We start from the raw sequence: 18562 nt of genomic DNA, 5'->3' as shown, positions 1-18562 counted from the left end.
ATTTTCCCCGTAGAACCGTTATCTTCCGCGTCGCAGACACCTGTGATCGCGCACTCTGGAAATGAAGGTGCCACAGGACAGCGCCAGCAGCGACGTTGGAGTCAATTAGTAGTAGATGGCCGAGCAATTAACCTGCGACATACGGCTATGGCTGCGGCTATGACTTTCCGCTCGCTTTCTTCCTCGCCTGGAAGCCATTTCAACCGCGTCTGCTTTTTTCTCTTGTTTCGTTGTTCATTGCAGAGGGCTGTTACCGGCTGATGGACGGTGCTTTACTTATCATGAGGCAAGAAAATTGTCATGGCCACCGTTGCCGCCAACGCAACCTACTGCGCTACCTAATGCCGTTCAGTAGCGCAATAGGTTGCGTTGTATGTGATACGAGGAGGCTCTAATGGCTCTTGCTACGATTTAGAGCTGGTGGAATGTGCTCTAGGTGCCTTGATCAGCGAAACCAAGATTGGTCGCGTCCTTCCAACGGAGCGACGTATACACCAATCGCGTTACGCATCTGCTATCACCACACCTCATTTCGCATCACAAGTGCACCCTGGGTTGCTGACATTCGCTTACTTAGCGTCTCGCCTTTCCTGGCACACATTTCGACGCAAGAATATTCTCTCTTCTCCTACCCGACAATCTATCTGCACTCCGTCTTCTATGATTGCGGAACGACGCGTACCTCTTCCCCCCCCCCCCCCATCCATTGCTTGTCGCGAGGTGGCGCGCTTTTCCTCCCCATCCAAAATGGCCGACTGTACTTCAAACTTCAAACATCTCCACACTCCATTGAGTCGTTCCTTTTTCCTCGGTCGACTGCGCTCCCGTATTCCTTGCTTATTCCACATCTTTAAACTAGGCCTCTTCGCCAGAAAACCCGTCATTTACTTCCGCCTTCGCTTTCCCTAAAACGAGCAGGGTACCCGTCGTGTCCGATCGTAGCGCTCCCATGCGTTTGCGCGCATAAAACTGCTGCCTTCCCCGTTCGCGACGACCACGCCCTCTATGCTAGCCTCGCACGCAGGATGACAGATGAACGTGCCAGGAGCAGATTTTGCAAAACAAGCGCGCTGCATCGTGTAGGGGAGATTCGGGACGAGAGCAAAAAAAAAAAAAAAGTGCTCTAGGGAAGAGACAGACAAGGCGCATATGTGCGAACGTATGGGGTTATAGTTTGGGAGAGAAATGACAGAAGATGGCGTTGTTCTAGAAACGATGCTCGAGGGGCAAATGGGGAGGGCGGCAATCAGGGGGACGTGTCATGTTCCTTCTGTTCTTAACGGGGTGGACCTTTTCTTCTTCTTCTTCCTTTTTTTTCATCTTCTTTTTTTCATCTGTCGGTAGGTGATGCACTTTTATTCCTGGAAAATAATACCTGAAATAAGGAAGAGCAAAGTAGGCATTTGCTGCCATGCGTAACGCTTATAGTTCGTATAATACGTAGAATGTCCGGAGCTAATAATTTGTGTACCGTAATTTCACGCGTATTAGCCGCGGCTTATGCGCGATTTTTTTTTCTAACGGGCGCTCTGCGGCTTATCCACCGGTGCGGCTTATCTGATGACTATTTTTTCGTGGTATCTTCCCCATTTGCCGGTTTTAACGAAAGGGCCGACAGTGTCTCTGGAACAGCACCGCTCTGCCGGTGCACGAACATTACATAGCAGGGGCGCGTCCCCATTTGAGTAGATTGACCTTCCTGGTGTCTTCTGGAAGACCACTGACCCAGCGATCCATGAAAAACACGCAACAAGGGAATCCGATCTTGGTAGACCACTAGCACCGAACCCCTTCTTGTACACCATGCCGACTCCGGAGTATGGACCACAGGGTTTATGGCCTTCTCTATGGTCTCCCTTGTCGCACAAATCAGTCGCGTCGTATTGCCCGCAGCTTATCTGTGAGTGCGGCTTATCTGCCAGAGTGTTTTCAAAAGGTTCCTAAAAACGAATCCTGCGGCTTATCTGCGGTGCGGCTTATACGCGTGAAATTACGGTACATTTAATTATATCAGTCGCGCAGCACTGTGGTCGTAGAGATGGATGTCTTCAGGGAGAAAGCAGCGACTGATGCCTAGTCAGCCTACCTTGAGACTTGACAAAATCAGTCATACAAACGCATATTTTAGATTACAAGCCACGTATACGTACAGCTTGGGACAAAGGTTTACGGAACACCTGCACTGGTATATTTCTTCATCGGAGCGACCCCCTGCTAGATATCAGGAAGAGATGGAATAAGAAACGGATGATCTTATCCATCTCTCAGTATATGTGTGCGCTCCTGTTTGCTGCTACGGTGTCGCTGTAATGGAGAAATGCAGCACCCTGGTGTTCCGTAAACTTTTGTCCCAAGCTGTACCTAAGTTCGTGCATGACGTTGCGCTGTGAAGGGGCTTATTATTTCATTTTCCACATCACCACCAGTTTATGGGGTAGAGCATCGCCAGTGGCGATGAAACTCCTCATTCATAACCTCAAAATAAAGTTCTTGTTGTTGACGTACTGACGTTGCATGCTATGTAAAATAGTATTATGTGTAGTCACATAGCAACGGTATCGTAAATTGCGGAGGCTGAATCGACATTTAGGCAAATAAAACATTTATGCCCCGACGCCAATGATCCGCGGACATCCTTGAATCGTTTGCCCTTGGCGATGTGATGTGATGTGAATAAAGAAAAAAATGGGGATGTGAGTTTCGACGAAGTCAAACTGGCTACGCCCCTTGGCGATGTTGTGTGGCTTAAATGTTGCATTTATCCTAAATGTCCATCCAGCCTCGACAATTTTCATTATTATCTGAAAAAAAATCCGCCTATCTCATGTTGTATGTCTGTGTGTCAATGTGAGAGTGCGTGGAAGAAAATGTAAAACACAATGTGGCCACAGTGAACGCGTGTCCGTATCTTCCCTGAACGAGACATTGGTATGTTGAAGAGAACGCTGCGTCGGCATAGTGTAATGGTGGCACGCATAATTGGTCAGTCAGTAAGGTGTTGGTTCGGTTCCTCCTCCCGGGAGGTACCCGGGTTCGAATCCCGGTGCCGGCTGTGCTGTCTGGGGTTTTTCCTGGGTTTTCCTCAGACGCTTTCAGACATATGTCGGCACAGTTCCCCTAGAAGTCGGCCCAGGACGCACATTTCCCCAGGGCGTCAGTCGTGACGTTGCCCACATACGTGAGGCCGACAACGGCAAGCCCTTTCAACATCACCACCACCACCACCACCACCAACCTCCCAACGGCACACATGACTTTTCTTCAACTGCAGTCCTTCGATAAACCAATGTCATGTCTGATAAAAAAAGGGTACAGCTACTGAGGCAAGCACTACAGGCTTTATCCGCAGAGCTAAACTCTCAGTGCCCAAGCAGGGAATATAATGTATATACCTGCACACCTCCTAACGCTGACACCACAGCGTGCCGTGTCAAATAAAAGTGAAGAAAAAGGCAGACTTAGCTGCGTCGATTTCTTTAAAAGCCGCTCGGTGCCCATGGGAGCTTCTTCCACCGTATTTTCTTCTTTGCGTTTCCTCTCAGCATAATTGGATCCTTTCGTTTCTTCAATTGAAGTTCGCCGGGGATTATAGCCTTCTTCTTTTAAAAAGCTCCCGATCAAGAACTACCGGAGCACGGAGGAAAAGAATGATTAATGCTGAATGGCAAAAAGACAAGGCCTGACTAATGATTGCGAAATTGATCTGACGGCGAAGGAGCCCCTCTAGCTACCACCTTCGTTTTGCGCTCCGGTGCATTGAAACGGTTGCGGCATTTACTTCCGCTGTTTTCGCTATTATTTCGCTGCAGCTTCGTGTTTCTTTTTCTACGGCAGCGACAGGGCTGTTTTATTTAATTTTGTGCAGCTTGTTGATGTGCGATCTTTGTGTACTGGCTTTAATTAATCTTCAAAGGACAAGTACAGGATCCTGAAAAAGATGTTTAGATTTGACTCTTGTATAGAATATCGGATAACTGCAAACCGCTTTCACAGAAGCCATATACGAGAGAACCACTTGACGTCCACGCGCGCGAGGAGTGCTCTTCCTCTTTCATGGAGCTCATGTCACGGCCTGTTTATGTCGTATGACGCCGACAAGCAAGCGAGCGCGCCCAACGACGTTGACTTCCGTACGCAACTCGCTGAGCGTTTTGGGGTAAAATTCCCACGCTCAGGGCGCGGCCCGTCCGTTCCGTATCACAAGGGAAGACACAGCAACAGTAAATTGGACAAGCACTAAGGTTTTATTATGTTACGAACGAGTCAGCTGAGTTGCACGAAAAAGCAGGCCGAAGCGTCCTACGTTCCGGCACGCCACTCCTAATTAAATCCCCTCTTTGACCGAAAACGAGCCCGAGTTGAAAACGAGTTGAAACGAAGTCTTTTCGTCTACATTTTATACTCGCGTACAAGATAACGTATGGCGTGGACCAGCGTCGGTGGGCTCGCACAACATTCTCACGCTTAAAACAGAGCTTCACCACATAGCACAGTGAAAGTAAACCATAGCACAGAATTATACCGTTATCACTCCTGATTTGTGGAAAGCGTGGGGCGTTCGTCGTTCTGAATTGAATGAATTGAAACTTTATTTCACATCGTAGCAAGTACATTGTGGGAGACCCAAAAAGCTGCAAGAAGCAGCTTCTGTGGCAATTATCATAACTGAAGGCCTGTTTCACACGAACGTCTTCCTCGTCCGTGTTTTTAACCGAGGCAAAACGGACCCTTTGGAATCTACGGGGCTCCATTGCCCTTATAGGTTCTGTTTTTGGAGCAAACGGATGACAAAAACGGACGTGTGAACGGGCCCTAAGTGTGACAAAAAGTCGTACGCCTCTCGTTTTCAACAAATCGGGGGGTTAGTCAGGATAACGGTTGGCTAGGAGCGTGCTATGAGGTGAAGTTCTGTTAGCGTGCTGGCCATGTCACGTCGAGACTGGGAGGTACCCGGGTTCGAATCCCGGTGCCGGCTGTGCTGTCTGGGGTTTTTCCTGGGTTTTCCTCAGACGCTTTCAGACATATGTCGGCACAGTGCCCTTAGAAGTCGGCCCAGGACGCACATTCCCCCATGGCGTCAGTCGTGACGTTGCCCACATACGTGAGGCCGACAACGGCAAGCCCTATCGCCATCACCACCACCACCATCTGTTTTAAGAGCGTACTCTTGCACGGACATCGCTAGGTGATGCACGTGCTCGAAGAAAAGGACGTCGCTCAGTTGCACTGAGCGACGTATAGTATAAACGACGTATAGTATAAACAGAAGCACGAGAAAGATAACACAGCGTGCCGTTCACCTGGTGGTGGTGGTGGTGGTGATAGGGCTTGCTGTTGTCGGCCGTTCACCTGCCGTTGTCTTTTAACATCACGACGTCCAATCCAGTGACTTTAGACGCGACGAAACAGCCATATACACAGCAGAAGGCGATCGCCCGACATCTTACTTCCCAGGCCCGAGTCCAATGTCAAACACAACCCGGATGTGTTCTCTTACATTTTTCCTGGATTTTCCGGCATTTCTTTTTCGGACAAACAGATCAGCACAGTTGTCCATTCGCTTCGGCCTAGGAAACACGTTAACTACCTGACTCCTTCCTCCTCGTTGCGCACAGGTGCAGTATCATCATCATCAACAACGAATCAACATCACCAAAATATAATTCTTGTTGTTGTTGTGCGCCACTCCTACCCAGAGGCGCTTCGCGATGCTAGGTAACAAAATGCAACGAGACAACGCGAAGGTGTCTGCACTAACTCGCGGCACGCAAAGGCAACGCCGCACGCTACAAGTAATTTCCCTTACAAAAAAACAAAGACTCGAGCAGCGCATTTCTGAACCTCGCTATGAATATTAACCAGCCGTGCCCAGCGATCAGCGTTGCGGTTTCCCTCGAAGTGTATTTATTATGCCTCTCTTATTTTCCGATCTGCTCCGTTTCAGCTGTGCCTTCGGCTAATAATCTACGAGCGAGCAGTGCGATGAAACCTTTCTTTTTTTTTTCATTTCGTACCCTTAAACAGAGAATATGTGCATCATCTTTCTATATCACGCTATTCGCAGAGTACAATCATCTTCGCAAGAGCGAAAACAGAGCGATTTGCATAACCGTATTATCCGTACTTTTTGCTTTCTGTTCATGTATGCGCGCGGGCTTCTCCATGCTCTCCGTAATGTCTCCCTTCTGCGTTACGTTTGTTTCAAGTGTGCGTATGCAAATTAGCCAGTTATGTTTTCAGGTACGCGTATGCGCGATGAGTGGCATTATGGGGCAGAAGGCATTTAGCGTTGTTACCAATGCGTGAAGGAGGATACATTAAAACGGCACTGGCTAGCAAAGTTACGTAAGTGCCGTGGGGCGGGTGGTTACTGCTGTGAGCGGTACTTTCGTTTTTTCTAACTTTTAAATGCGTGGGTTGCGAGATTTAGCCCCAAGTTTTGCCAGATGAAAATGTAGAAACGTGGTTATTTGCATGTACGGCTCTCGTCAAAGTTAACTTGAACACAGCTCCAGCCTGCGATGCGGGAAGAGAGTAACACTGGCAACGCCTAGTAGAAAACAAGATAACGGGGATATAACGAGATATAGATAACGGGGGTCGCCCCCCTCTAACTGTAGGCCTAAACATCCTCCGCCGTTATTTATACAAAGCATCACCAGGGTGCGCAAGCAGGAATAATGTCGTTCTAGTTAACTGTGATGCCAGCTGTACGTGCGTGAGCCTGCGTTCCGAGTTCCAAAACTGCAAAGGGAGTAACTAATAAGCATGACGTAGAAAATCGGTACAGGAAATACGGAAACCTATTCGGGTCTGACACATAATGGCAGACATCTCCACCAGTGATGCGGTAGCCTTAGGGGTCACGCGCTTACCAGAACCAATAGGAATAGCCGAAGCTCTCGTGTCAGTCAGTGCTCGACGCCAAAATTTCTTGGATGATTTGCATTTCGCGTATATATAAATACCTTTTTTTTTTCTCAATGCTCCGGTGTGCGGCACGATATGTGTAGCATATAATGAACCGCATGTGCCACATGTAGTGTTGACCCGTGAAGTCTTTCTATAACGAAAGAGATTCTCGGTATTCGTTCAGATTCGCTTCTCGGAGAGGGACATGTTGAAACAGCTCTTCTTAAACGAACTCACAGTTATTCCCCCTTTGCCCTGCGAATCCCACAACAAATGTGATCTTATAATTTTACCTCCTACGGCACTCTAACCAATTTTAGAATCTCGTAAGGGACCCTCCGTGCAGGATGCAATGTTTCACTAATAAAAATACAACAAAAGTCGAACTTCCAGGGCTGCTGAGTTTGAGTTTGAATTAAGAAACCGGGGGAGAAATTTTGTTCGACACCCTACGAATTCTGCTACTTGCATAATGAACCCCTAAATGAATTAACCCCACAGAAAGGAAAAATAGAGACATCACCCCTTCATATTCCCGAACTGAAAATGCAATTGGAGATCTGCATCACCTAGAATTAAAAGGAATTGCGACAAACTAAAACTGGAACAACGACTACAACTGGTTAAGCACAATAGGTGCAATAGCTCAAATGGAAAATCTGCACGAAGTCTTATCGTACAGACTCAGATTGGCTATACATTCCTAACTGATGATTCCAAGCTGATTTTTTACTACGCAGGGAGACGCCGCCTGGCTGCACGCACTGTGGCGGCATTGTGGCACATTAAAAAAACATTACTAGAGGCAGCACCTATGAAACCATGTAATTTGAGCGCACTATAGCCTCAGCTGCTTCTGCGACATAAAACATCCACTCATCATCATCATCATTTTCATTGATGCGCCATTGACGTTACGAAAGCTAGCCTTTTTCATGCTTAGGTAAGAGACGTCATCAGGACGTTTTTTTTTTTGTTATTGTAGTCCATTTCTCGAAATCTCACGCAGCGTTGAGACCCTGGTGTATAGAGCTTGCATCATGCATTTACATAGTCCTCTTGACTGGATAAACGAGAGCAAATATGTATACGTTCGTAATGTACCAGAACGACTTGATGGATGCTGTCTTTGAAAAATAGAGTGCACAAAAGAAAAAGAAAAAAAAAAGACGGCCCCCTTCAATGCCTTTTTGTATTCTAGCGAATGATGGCAGATTGCCCAGTCTGGGTCTATGCTTTCTACTTCCTTCGCATGAAAGCTGCGAGATGTATGCGCTTTGCAAATGTACACGATCCTCCGTTGCATATCAATAATCCCTGCCTCCTTGTAAAAAAGAAAGTGCCCCCCTCCTCTTTTTGTTCTTTTTTGCTCGAGAAATTATCTTCCTCTGGCAGGTATTTGCCAGTTCTTCTAGTGAGCTATATGCTTGCGGCGTGGCCGAACGAATGCAGCATACGCCGAGGTCATGCTGAAGACTTTGGGGTGGTGAATCCCATCCTACCGCCGACTATGCTGCCTCAGTTAACCCGTGGGTTTAACGTCCCGACGGATTTCGCACGGTTCCCCCTGAGGTCGACTCAGGACGCATACCAAAGACACTGCCGCCCATTATACATTGCTAATGTCCTCTCTTCCAACTGTCTACGCCTACGCAACGCCCATGGCCACTCCTGCGTCGTGGGGCTAACATGAAATCTTGGAAATGGAGATAAAGGACGTTAGTACGCTTCCTCGACTGATCAGGGGATAGCTACGATGACTTGATAGCTACAACAACTGAATAGCAGGACGACTGGACAGCTGGACAGGGATAGCTACGATAGCTATGATGAGTCTGTCTTTAAATTGCTCTGGAAAACCCAGGGAAAACCGCACACTGCACAGATGCCAGATATCTCTTTTCCTTTCTTTTCTTTGTTCATTCTGCACAAAGGCATGCACTTTACTCACCGTCCATGCTGACTTGCTGACGTTGCCAGTATTGCAGGGACGATGCACAGCCCTTCAGGGATGAGTCTGGCTTCGGTGTGGGTGCTGCGTTCTGTTCCTTCTTTTACATAATAGCGCAGCCTTTCGCACGAAAATTCGTCGAGTGAATGTGATCATGAGCAAGACAGGAAACACAGTTTGCCCACGCACAAGAATTGCTTAAATCATGAGCGGCATCCTTGATGCCTTAGTGGTGTACCGCAGCGTGGCGAACAGATTGGGAGCTGCTGAGGCCTCCTCAAGCAGCGGTGCTGGTGTAATAAAGACGTATCCTACGTTAAAAATAGATAATTGAATGAATGGAGGTTCGTGTAAGAGACACCAGCTTAGGCAGCTAAAGGCGTCTCAGAGTCAGCAAGGAATTCTCAGTGACACATAATTGCGACGCTTTGTCCCTCCATGTCTATACAGTTCCATGCACGTGTACATATTGACGGAGGACTATAATGCATTAGCGCGGTTTAAAGTTTCGTTCGTCATACGTAACATCGTCTCTTCATTTCTGTGACGAAGCGTTTTCTTAGTACTGCGTCTGTTCTGCGCATCAAAAGACGTGTTCTACGCGCTCAATTTCAGCACCCTATCTTATTCCCGTTCTGCACTGTTCCGTAATTTTCTCCGAGTGCACGTCTGTACGATGTAGACTAAGAAATGGAACACTGCCTCGACGATGTTGGCAATCTCTTCAAAATTTTGTAGTTTCGTCCGTGAGAGTGTTTGCGTTCAGTCTTGTCATTGCGAATCGGAGATTCTGATGTCCGTTTTAGACGAAAATGTTTCCTGAGCTACGTTTAATGGACATTTCCAGATGTATGGCTCGTTCCTTTCCTATTACTGGGACGGAGGAGACGTTCGATTGAAGAAAGCAAATGGGCCAATTCTTCTCGGTACCCTCATTTGCCAATGTGGCGCGTGTCGGATATTGCAGCTTCTGATCGTATTGCCTTTGAAAGTTCAAACACGTGCTTCAATTACCGGCGGATATTTATTGAAATTACTGGAACAGGGTAACGTGTGGGCAAGTATTGTGTTGTCGCACGGTATCAATATGGGGGAGGAAGACATTACATCCAGCAAAATGTGTCCGAAAACCCCTGGTTGTCGATCTTAAAGTAGCACAGAAGTCATTTTTAACACACAGTTTTCTTCCTATAAAACTGTTAAGTAGACCAGTAAGATGCACCATGCGAAATAATTTACACCACGGAGTCATAATTATCGCAGAAATTGGATCTGAAATACGCCGCAAAAAGCGACCGTGCGCAACGGTGGTGAAGAGCAGTACCAGCCTGTGATCTGCCTGGAACCGCGCGCTGACGCTATAAGGAGAACGCTCGCTGATTGGCGTAGAGAAATGTTGTCTGCTACTCCGCTGTCGTCTGCTACTCGGCTGTTCGGGGTTCTGATAAAGCCTTTCTCCTTGCTCGGTAATGCTTCGGCCGCTCCTTCTCTCCCCAATTCTCCGGGAAAACTGGCAAAACAGGTTTACGGCGGCAAAGGGACAAGGCACTGACCCCCACTGACCGGCAAACCAGAACGAGTCTCCTTATGCCGTCATCGGTGACGTGCCATCATACCTCCTCATCCTCGTTATAGCTGGAGTGGCGAGTTAAGGGTGAAGGCGCGGAGCTATGTTTATGTGAGTTTTTTTCTGGGAAACAAATTGCACACATCAAAACCTTTCGCGCTATTCGGTATAATGACACACACACTTTCATCAGATGTCTTAATCTGAAATTTTTTTGGATGGCCCTCTGTACTCCTTTAAACCCGTATACGCAGACGTCGCCCTATCCGCGGACGCAGTGTGCGCTATTCAAAATTCGAATCAATTGCCGTTTCGTCCAGATCTTTGCGGGCAAATCGCGACAAATAAAATACACTATAGACTCTTGACATTTCCAATGGCCTATAGCGAACTGTATATAGAAAGATATTTATCTTGCTTCGTTTTTAAAATTTTGAAACATCACATACAGTTCTGTTGTTACACTTGCAGGAAACGTGCCTTCTAAAATGCGGCAGCTCAAGAAAGCATTGGAAATTGGTATTAACAAGCGTATGGGAAATACTGCTTTTTTTAATAATTCCTAACGGTTTTGAAACAAACCTGGCATCCGAAAAATTGACGCCATTTTTTGACACACCGTACCTTAGCCTCGAAACTTTTAGTGTCTTCTGTTCCTGCGGTTTTGCGGAAGAAACACACCGTAGTTTATCTTTGCTAACCCTGCATGTTGATTGGATCACTGCATAACTTTGAAAATATGGGCTCACGAGGGACTGGCAACGCAGGTAAATATTCATCTTCTGCCCCATTTGCTGAGACAAATTGCCTGAAGGTACATCGCAGTAATATCGGTGGGTGGGAACAGGAACTGTCTCAGGGTTTTACATTATGCATCATCTTCACCAGGTCGCTTGCTTCCTAGCCATTTTTTCATTGTCCTAGCCATTTTTTTCAGAGGAGCTGTATTTCTCATACTCACATCTGTGCGGTTTGAGAAGGGTTGGTCTGTACACCAACAGCGATCTTCGAGTTGGAAGTGGAATTCGCTGAACGAGCAGTACGGACGTTTAAGGGACATTGCGAACGCGGTTTGCTCGCATTCTACATCGGTATAGGCGTACTCCGCTGAAATGCGGTCTTACACTCGTCATGCTGCTAATAGGAAGGAATATCCACGGGCGTGTTGAACAACAACAACAACAACTTCATTGCGAGATCATGAATGGAGAGTTTCATCGCCAGGGGCGATGCTCTACCCCATTGTTGGTGGTGATGCGGGGAATAAAATAATGAGCCCCTTCACAATGAGGATCGAAATCCTACGGTATCCAGAAAGGTGAAGAGAGCGTTTAGGGCAGGGCGTTGTTGGGCTGGATCTGGCCAGGGACCAATCAATTTGGTGAGAGAGGGGGGGGGCGAGAGTCTAGCTCGTTAAGGGATCCGGAGAGTACGGTTCGGGAAGGTTGGTAGTCTGCGGGCAATGGAGAAGAATGTGGCCTAGATCTTCTACAGCCCCGCTTTGCCTGCATTGGTGGAGAGTCAACTTGTCTCCAGCGGTAATGCCGCTGCGCTGTAAAAGCCACATCGAGGCGCATTCGACGAACTGATCTTGACGCGAGGTATGTCGAGGCATGCGGAAAGCGAGCGCTAGAACTGAAAATTGTGCACTATGCAAACGTTTCTTGTATTCTTTTATCTGTCACGGATGAATCCCGTTGGTGTTGGAGTTAGTGCTCGGCGCCCTTGTGCCATTGTGAGCAGCCACGAAGGTGCCTCCAAGCCGCGTACATGTATTCTAGTTTTCCGGTTCCAAATGGTGAATTCGTGTGGTCAAAATGTAGCGACACGGCCTAGAGCTCGGTTTTAGTCGCTTGAATCACGCTAGGGGCATTGCGGTCGCTCGTGTCTTGTTCCGTCGCCTGCTAGCCCATGTTAACTTTTACATGCAGGCCCTCGCGATGCGGACGTGGCGACACCGGGTATAGTTGGGCAACCCGCTGTACTGCTGTGTCGAGGAATGACGAAAAATGCTCTAGCTGGCGAATTCCTGGCGCTAGGAAAGTGTCACGAGCACTGTAGATATATGGGGGCGGGGTTCGTAACGTGATGGTGTAGACATAGCGCAGCAAACTAGGGGCAGGGACACAACACAGAAGAAGAAAAGACACGCGCGGTTGCCATGGTTTGACCAAGAGAACGCAATTCCTCGGAATCTGTCCCGTTGAAAATTTGTTCCTGGGGCACCCCAGAAACAAATTTTCAATAGGGTGAGCTTAATATGTGTAGCAATAAATTGCTTACTTTTCAAAAAAAGGAAAAAAGGAAAAGAAAAAAAGGAAAAGACTCTTAATTTATACACAGGGCAGCAGCGCTTGCTTAAAGGACGGGCAAGGCTACACCATACGAAATTCGTGACACTAAGAATACTAGCACAATGTTTATGCGAACGGTCCCTGTTATGGCGTGACCCAAGTAGATCCTCAGACAGCACGTACAGCTGTAGTGTTGTGTTCCTGTGAGCAGTTCGTCAGATTATTTGCAGGCCACCCCGCGACATTTGTCATTGCCCCCAAAATATGTTGAGGTGGCGCCTAGTAAGACAACGAGGGTTCCTAGAGTAACTCCGGAAAGTCCTGGGTAAACCACAGAACATTTTAGGATAACTACATGGTTTTTATAACATCCTCAGTACGTCTTGGGGTAGTTAACCTTAGGGCGTCTTGAGGTTAGCTCAGCAGAACCTGAAGATTTCTGGGGTGACCTCGTTATTTTCTAAGGTTACTTGAGACCTTTTTTTTTCAATAGTGATATGTTGAGGTGACGCCAGGGACTTTTGAGGTAAGGCTCCAAGGTTTCCTAGGGTAAACCCAGAAAGCTCTGGGTAAATCACAGAACATATTAGGTTAATCGCATGGTCTCTTAGGGTATCCCCAGGATGTCTTGGGGTTACCCCAGGGCAGCCTATTTTGAGGTGACGACAGGGACAGGGACTTTAGGGGTAAGGCCCCAAGGGTTCCTAGGGTAATACCAGAAAGCCCAGGGTAAACCAGAGAACATTTTAAGTTAACCACATGGTTTCATAGCTATAGGGTATCCCCAGGACGTTTTGGATAGCCCTAGGGCGTCTTGGGATTAACCCTAGGAGTTGCTGGGGTTACCTCAGCAGAACCTCATGATCTCTGGGGTAACCTGAAGATTTTCTGAGGTTACCTCATACCTTTTTTCAATAGGAACGGCAAAGAAAGCTGCCAGGAAATGACCACGTGAATTCGTTTCGTTCCATCCGTTTCGGCACTGTGCTTCTGCTTCCTGATTATCTGATTCCGTGATGCTTGAAGCATTAACAGTATTAAAAGTGGAATATAATGCGCAGTAGGTGCCATGGCACTCATTGAAATGTTAACTAGTCGAGAATATATCCCGAAACGTCATATCCACCAGGTCACATAGCGGCGAGCTCTTCGTCTCAGTGAGAACACGAAAAAAATTTGCTCCCTGTCGACGTCCTTCGGCGTCACCAGTAGTCGCCGTGACGTCGCGTCGGGTGTCATCAAGGGAGAACCAGGACAGACAGACTGACGAGCAGAAATGAGACAGAAATTTTCTTTCGCCGTCCCAGTTCGCTGATGCGCATCCAAGTAACGACGTGCCCTCAGTGCTTCTCATGAGGAGAACGGCTGCTGTACAGAAAGATTAAACGCGCGGAAAAAGTGAAAGTCTGCAAATGGCTTGAGGAAGAAAGGAATCAAGGAAAAAAAAAGGAACAGGAGTTCTTTTCTCTTTCATTTATGCAGCAGATGGTTTTTAATGCCACCCGCCGCGAAGGTCAGTGCTCCTCGTGAGAAAGAATTTCTTGATTTGTTCTCGTTTCACTCCATGTTTTCATTTTTTTTTTCTGTTTTCCAGATAACCCTGTGCACGATCCTTCCTTTAGTCTCAGCATGGAGAGTGTGCGGTACAATGCGCTTTCCAACATTCGTTTTATTGAAACAAGAAAAAGAGAAACTACCCTTATTCAATTGAAGTATATGCAACTGGGCGTTGTGAGGCCTGTGTTGTGTTTGTCCTTGTTTGTCCTTGTGTTTGTCCTTGTTCAATTGCCTCGTCTCCTCATGTACTACTACGTTGACTTACTACGTTACTAAACTTTCAGATTGACGAAATAATACATGAAATGGTTGAGCAGTGATCACTGTAGGAACACAAAGACAATAAAGACAATCCCGACCACTGGCCACACCGCGTTTCTGCCACTTCGTTTCTGCTGCATGTAGTCGTCACTACGCCAGCAGTGTCTGAGGAACCTTTAAACGGAATGAAGGCGCTTCGAAGTATGTTGAACGTAAGACGACGTCGAATACTACAAGTACACTTGTGAATCGCTTGAAGCGACATCCGGCTGTTTATAAGCGCTACCAAAACCTACAGTGCTCTGCTGACGACACAGTATACGGTCATCTGCTCTTTGAGGTTAACAAAAAGTACAAATCTGTCGCTGTACGTGACGCAGAAGGCAGATGCCTTCGTAGCATCATCCCTGGACAGTTATTCCATTGTGGAAGTGCCCTGCTTCTGGTATCTTATGGAACATGCAGCTCCCGACAATAAGGTGCCATCACGCACCACGCGTACCCATCGCACAGTTTTACTATTCGCTCCGTTTTTTTTTCTTCGGTTACAAAACCCCTCACTTCGCTCAAAATACCGCGATTCGCACTTGTCTAGTCCTTGACGCAGGATTCAACTCGTCTCCGTCAGATGTTCGTTATAGTACGCTGCACACTTAGCAACATAAGCTCGTCCAAACCACCGCTATGACTGCACGGTATTTCTAAGCTCCAAGCCCACAGTGGTAGAGGGGGCTCTGATAATCCTACGTTACAAAACGACCTTAGTTTAAGCCGATATCAAATTAATGTCGGCGAACTTGTTTCACGTGATTTTTCGAAAGTTTTTTTCTCTTTCGTGTATCCCCATAAATTGCGGTTGAGAACTTCTTATGCCTTTTCTCTCTTCTTTATTTCTGTTTTTCGTTTGGATCGGGCGTAATCTTTTACCTGTATACCTCTTTCGCAGCGTGTCCTACTGTTTGGCGCAGTCGATGCAGGTTGGAGGGGATTATCCAGCACACGCAACGGAATCGCAGCTGACGGGAGGAGATTTTGGGATCCCAGTCTAGATTTTCTGCTTCTCTCAAATCTTTGTGTCGCTCTTATGTGTTCGGAAGCACGTATTAGATGTGATCCTTTTCCAATCCTTTTTTTTTTTCGGAGACGTCGGAGACGTGTGGCTTGAGCTGCTAAATTTCTACTCGTGAAGGCTCACTGGATGTCTCAACAAAAAAAGAAAAAAGAAAAGAAAAAAAAAACGAATGCGCAAAAGTGTCGTATGTGGACTACTCTCATGTTACTCATACCAGCATGTACCGGTGACGTGGCTGAGTGGATACAACATCCGCTTGGTCGTGGTATAACTCTAAGGTCACGGTAAAGACAGGGAGGTGTGGGGTTCGAATGCTTTCGAATCCTTTCGAATCGTTTACTATTCCCTAGGTTTTGTATCCCCCCAGTAAGTCGGCCCAGGACGCGTACTACAGTCAAACCCCTTTACAACGAAACTCAGGGGACAGCAAAAAAAAATTCGCAGTAAAGGTATTTTCGTTAAAAAGGATGTCTATTATTGGACCTATAGGCTCCAGCGGGACCGCAAAAAAAATTTGCTGTAGTGGTATTTTCGTTAAAAAGGTGTTCGCTATAAAGGAGTTTGACTGTATAGCCTAGCACTACCTCCCCCTCCCCGTCATTATCCTTGCCGTCCATATGCCTACGTCAGTATACACCTTTCATGGCCACAGTTGCCTCGCGGTACCCACGTACTGGAATAAAGAAAACCCCAATATCTCATCCTCTTCCGGTTACTCCTCTCGACGTCTTATCTGCCTCCTCCTACCCAGTTTGTCACCAGCCACTTATCACTGCCACGCACCTTTCTTGGGGCACCTCCTCCTCGGGTGCCACATAAAGCGCCCTGCGGGGTAACGCGGCGCGTTTGTATCGGTGACAAATGTACATAGGCGCACAGAAAGGTCCCCCAAAGGGCTGGCCAGAAATGTGGCCTCGTCGTTGGGGACATTTTGGATGATTAAAGGGCCGAAGGAACGGATTGGTTACAAGGAGATTACCTTTGTCCCATAAAGGGAGCTGGGCCTACTCCACTTTGAACGGTGGATATACCTCGGAAGCATCCTTACGTGGCTCCATATAGATGCTACTGATGAAATAATCGACCTTTACAGGCTAAAGCGGATACTCTGGAGACATTTACGATATTAACGTCCAGCTGTCAGGTATGTGTTCGATGCAGCAGTTTTATTCGGCCAAGCTGCGCTGTCTCGGAGGTAGACAAAAAAGAAGAGGGAGAAAAAACCAGAGTCACATTCTTGTTTCGGTTTTGGAATGACGTAAGCATTCGATCTAGATGAAATTTTTAGACAAGCATTGTGTAAGAATTGATCATAAATATGGTTTCCGGAAAAATAAATAAACAGAGATAGCTTTGATGAAACAAAAACAAATAAAATAATTAAAAGAATTATAAGAAATTTAGAAATAAAAGACCTATCTTACTTCGTAGATTTCCGAAAAGCATTCGACTGCGTGAATAATAAGGTATTGGCCAATAAGCTAGAATGGTACCGCATTCGTGGTATTGCACTAAATCAATCAGTTCATCGAATGCGCCTCGATGTGGCTTTTAAAGTGGCGTTACCGCTTGAGACAAGTTTACTCTCCCCAGTGCAGCCACTGCGGTGCTGTAGAAGGTCTAGAGCACATCCTTCTCCATTGCTCAGACTACCAACCTTCACGAGCCGTACTCTCCGGATCCCTTAACGAGCTAGACTCTCGCCCCCCCCCCTCTCTCACAAAATCGCTCGGTCCCTGGCCAGATCCAGCAAACCAACGCTCTGCCCTCAAAGCTCTCCTCATCCTTTCTGGATACCATAGGACTTCGATCCTTATTGTGAAGGGGTTCATTATTTTATTCCCCGCATCACCACCAACAATGGGGTAGAGCATCGCCCCTGGCGATGAAACTCCCCATTCATCATCTCGCAATAAAGTTGTCGTTGTTGCACTAAATCTAATAGAATGCTGCTTAAGGTTGCGTAGGGAAGCTGTTATAATAAATAATATCACATCTGGCCTCGCATGTGTGAAATCGGGAGTTCCACGTGGCAGTATATTAGGCATTCGCTGTTTAATACATGTATTAATGTCACAGTAAACAACCTTCCAACAATTAAAGGCGCCGTCATATCTGCCGTTTCGCCGCGTGAACGGGTTGCGCAGCCCGGTTGCCAGAGTTGGAGCACGATTCGCCCCACTTGGCTCCTTCTCCGAAGACATCCAATCGCAATAGCTGTCTATCGTGACGTCACTTCCGGGACGTAAATCCCGCATGCCAGCCGGCGTGGGTTACGATGATGACGCTAGCAGTATAGAAGCTCCCCCCGCGGTTCATGTAAAATATTTCACGAGAATCTGTTCTTGAATACGCCATTGCAAAATCTCAACAGTATTTTCGGTACTCGCTCGCGCGCGATTGGATAATGATGATGACGAAATTTTTTCGGACCCTCTCACGAGTTCGCTCAACACTACGATGCGGCGAGTGGCTCACCGTGTGAAAGGAGCCCATTATACTGCAACCCTAGTTGCGCGTCACCGTTGCTGGCACGAAACTTGCAGCAAAAGTTGTATCGCGTGTAATGACATTAACAATCAAGCTCTTGTTTCATCTACTGATCCAGCGAGATGCTCCCACAACAGCTCGTAGATTGCGCATGCCATCCCTGAAAAATAGCGTACGTTCACGAGGCGTCCTATAGCGTAAGCTACCGCTGCGCCTGTGCAATGGTGGAAATCTTATCTCATACCATACAGAACGTGATTGCGTATAATCCTCGAAAAACTCTCTACTCCTGCCTCCTGTCTTCATGAACCTAAAAGGACACGGGGTACTCCCTCGAATGCGACCACTAGACCCCGCAGTGGCTTTAACCCGAACCCAATTCCAACTAGGGCTATGCAATGTCATTTTGTGCGCGCGTCTTGAACCCCCGCACTAATATTGCTATAGGAGAGGTCTTT

At 47.1% G+C, this 18562-nt stretch overlaps 1 protein-coding gene across 2 annotated transcripts in view; it reads left to right on the top strand.

Moving 5' to 3' along the window:
* LOC135389091 (kin of IRRE-like protein 1) overlaps window positions 1-18562 on the top strand; it is a 301960-nt gene that overhangs the window by 209210 nt on the left and 74188 nt on the right. The gene's annotated exons all lie outside the window — the stretch shown is intronic.

This window comes from Ornithodoros turicata, chromosome 3 (assembly GCF_037126465.1).
Source record: "Ornithodoros turicata isolate Travis chromosome 3, ASM3712646v1, whole genome shotgun sequence".
Lineage (NCBI taxonomy): Eukaryota > Metazoa > Arthropoda > Arachnida > Ixodida > Argasidae > Ornithodoros > Ornithodoros turicata.
This window is presented reverse-complemented; position numbering and strand designations above follow the sequence as displayed.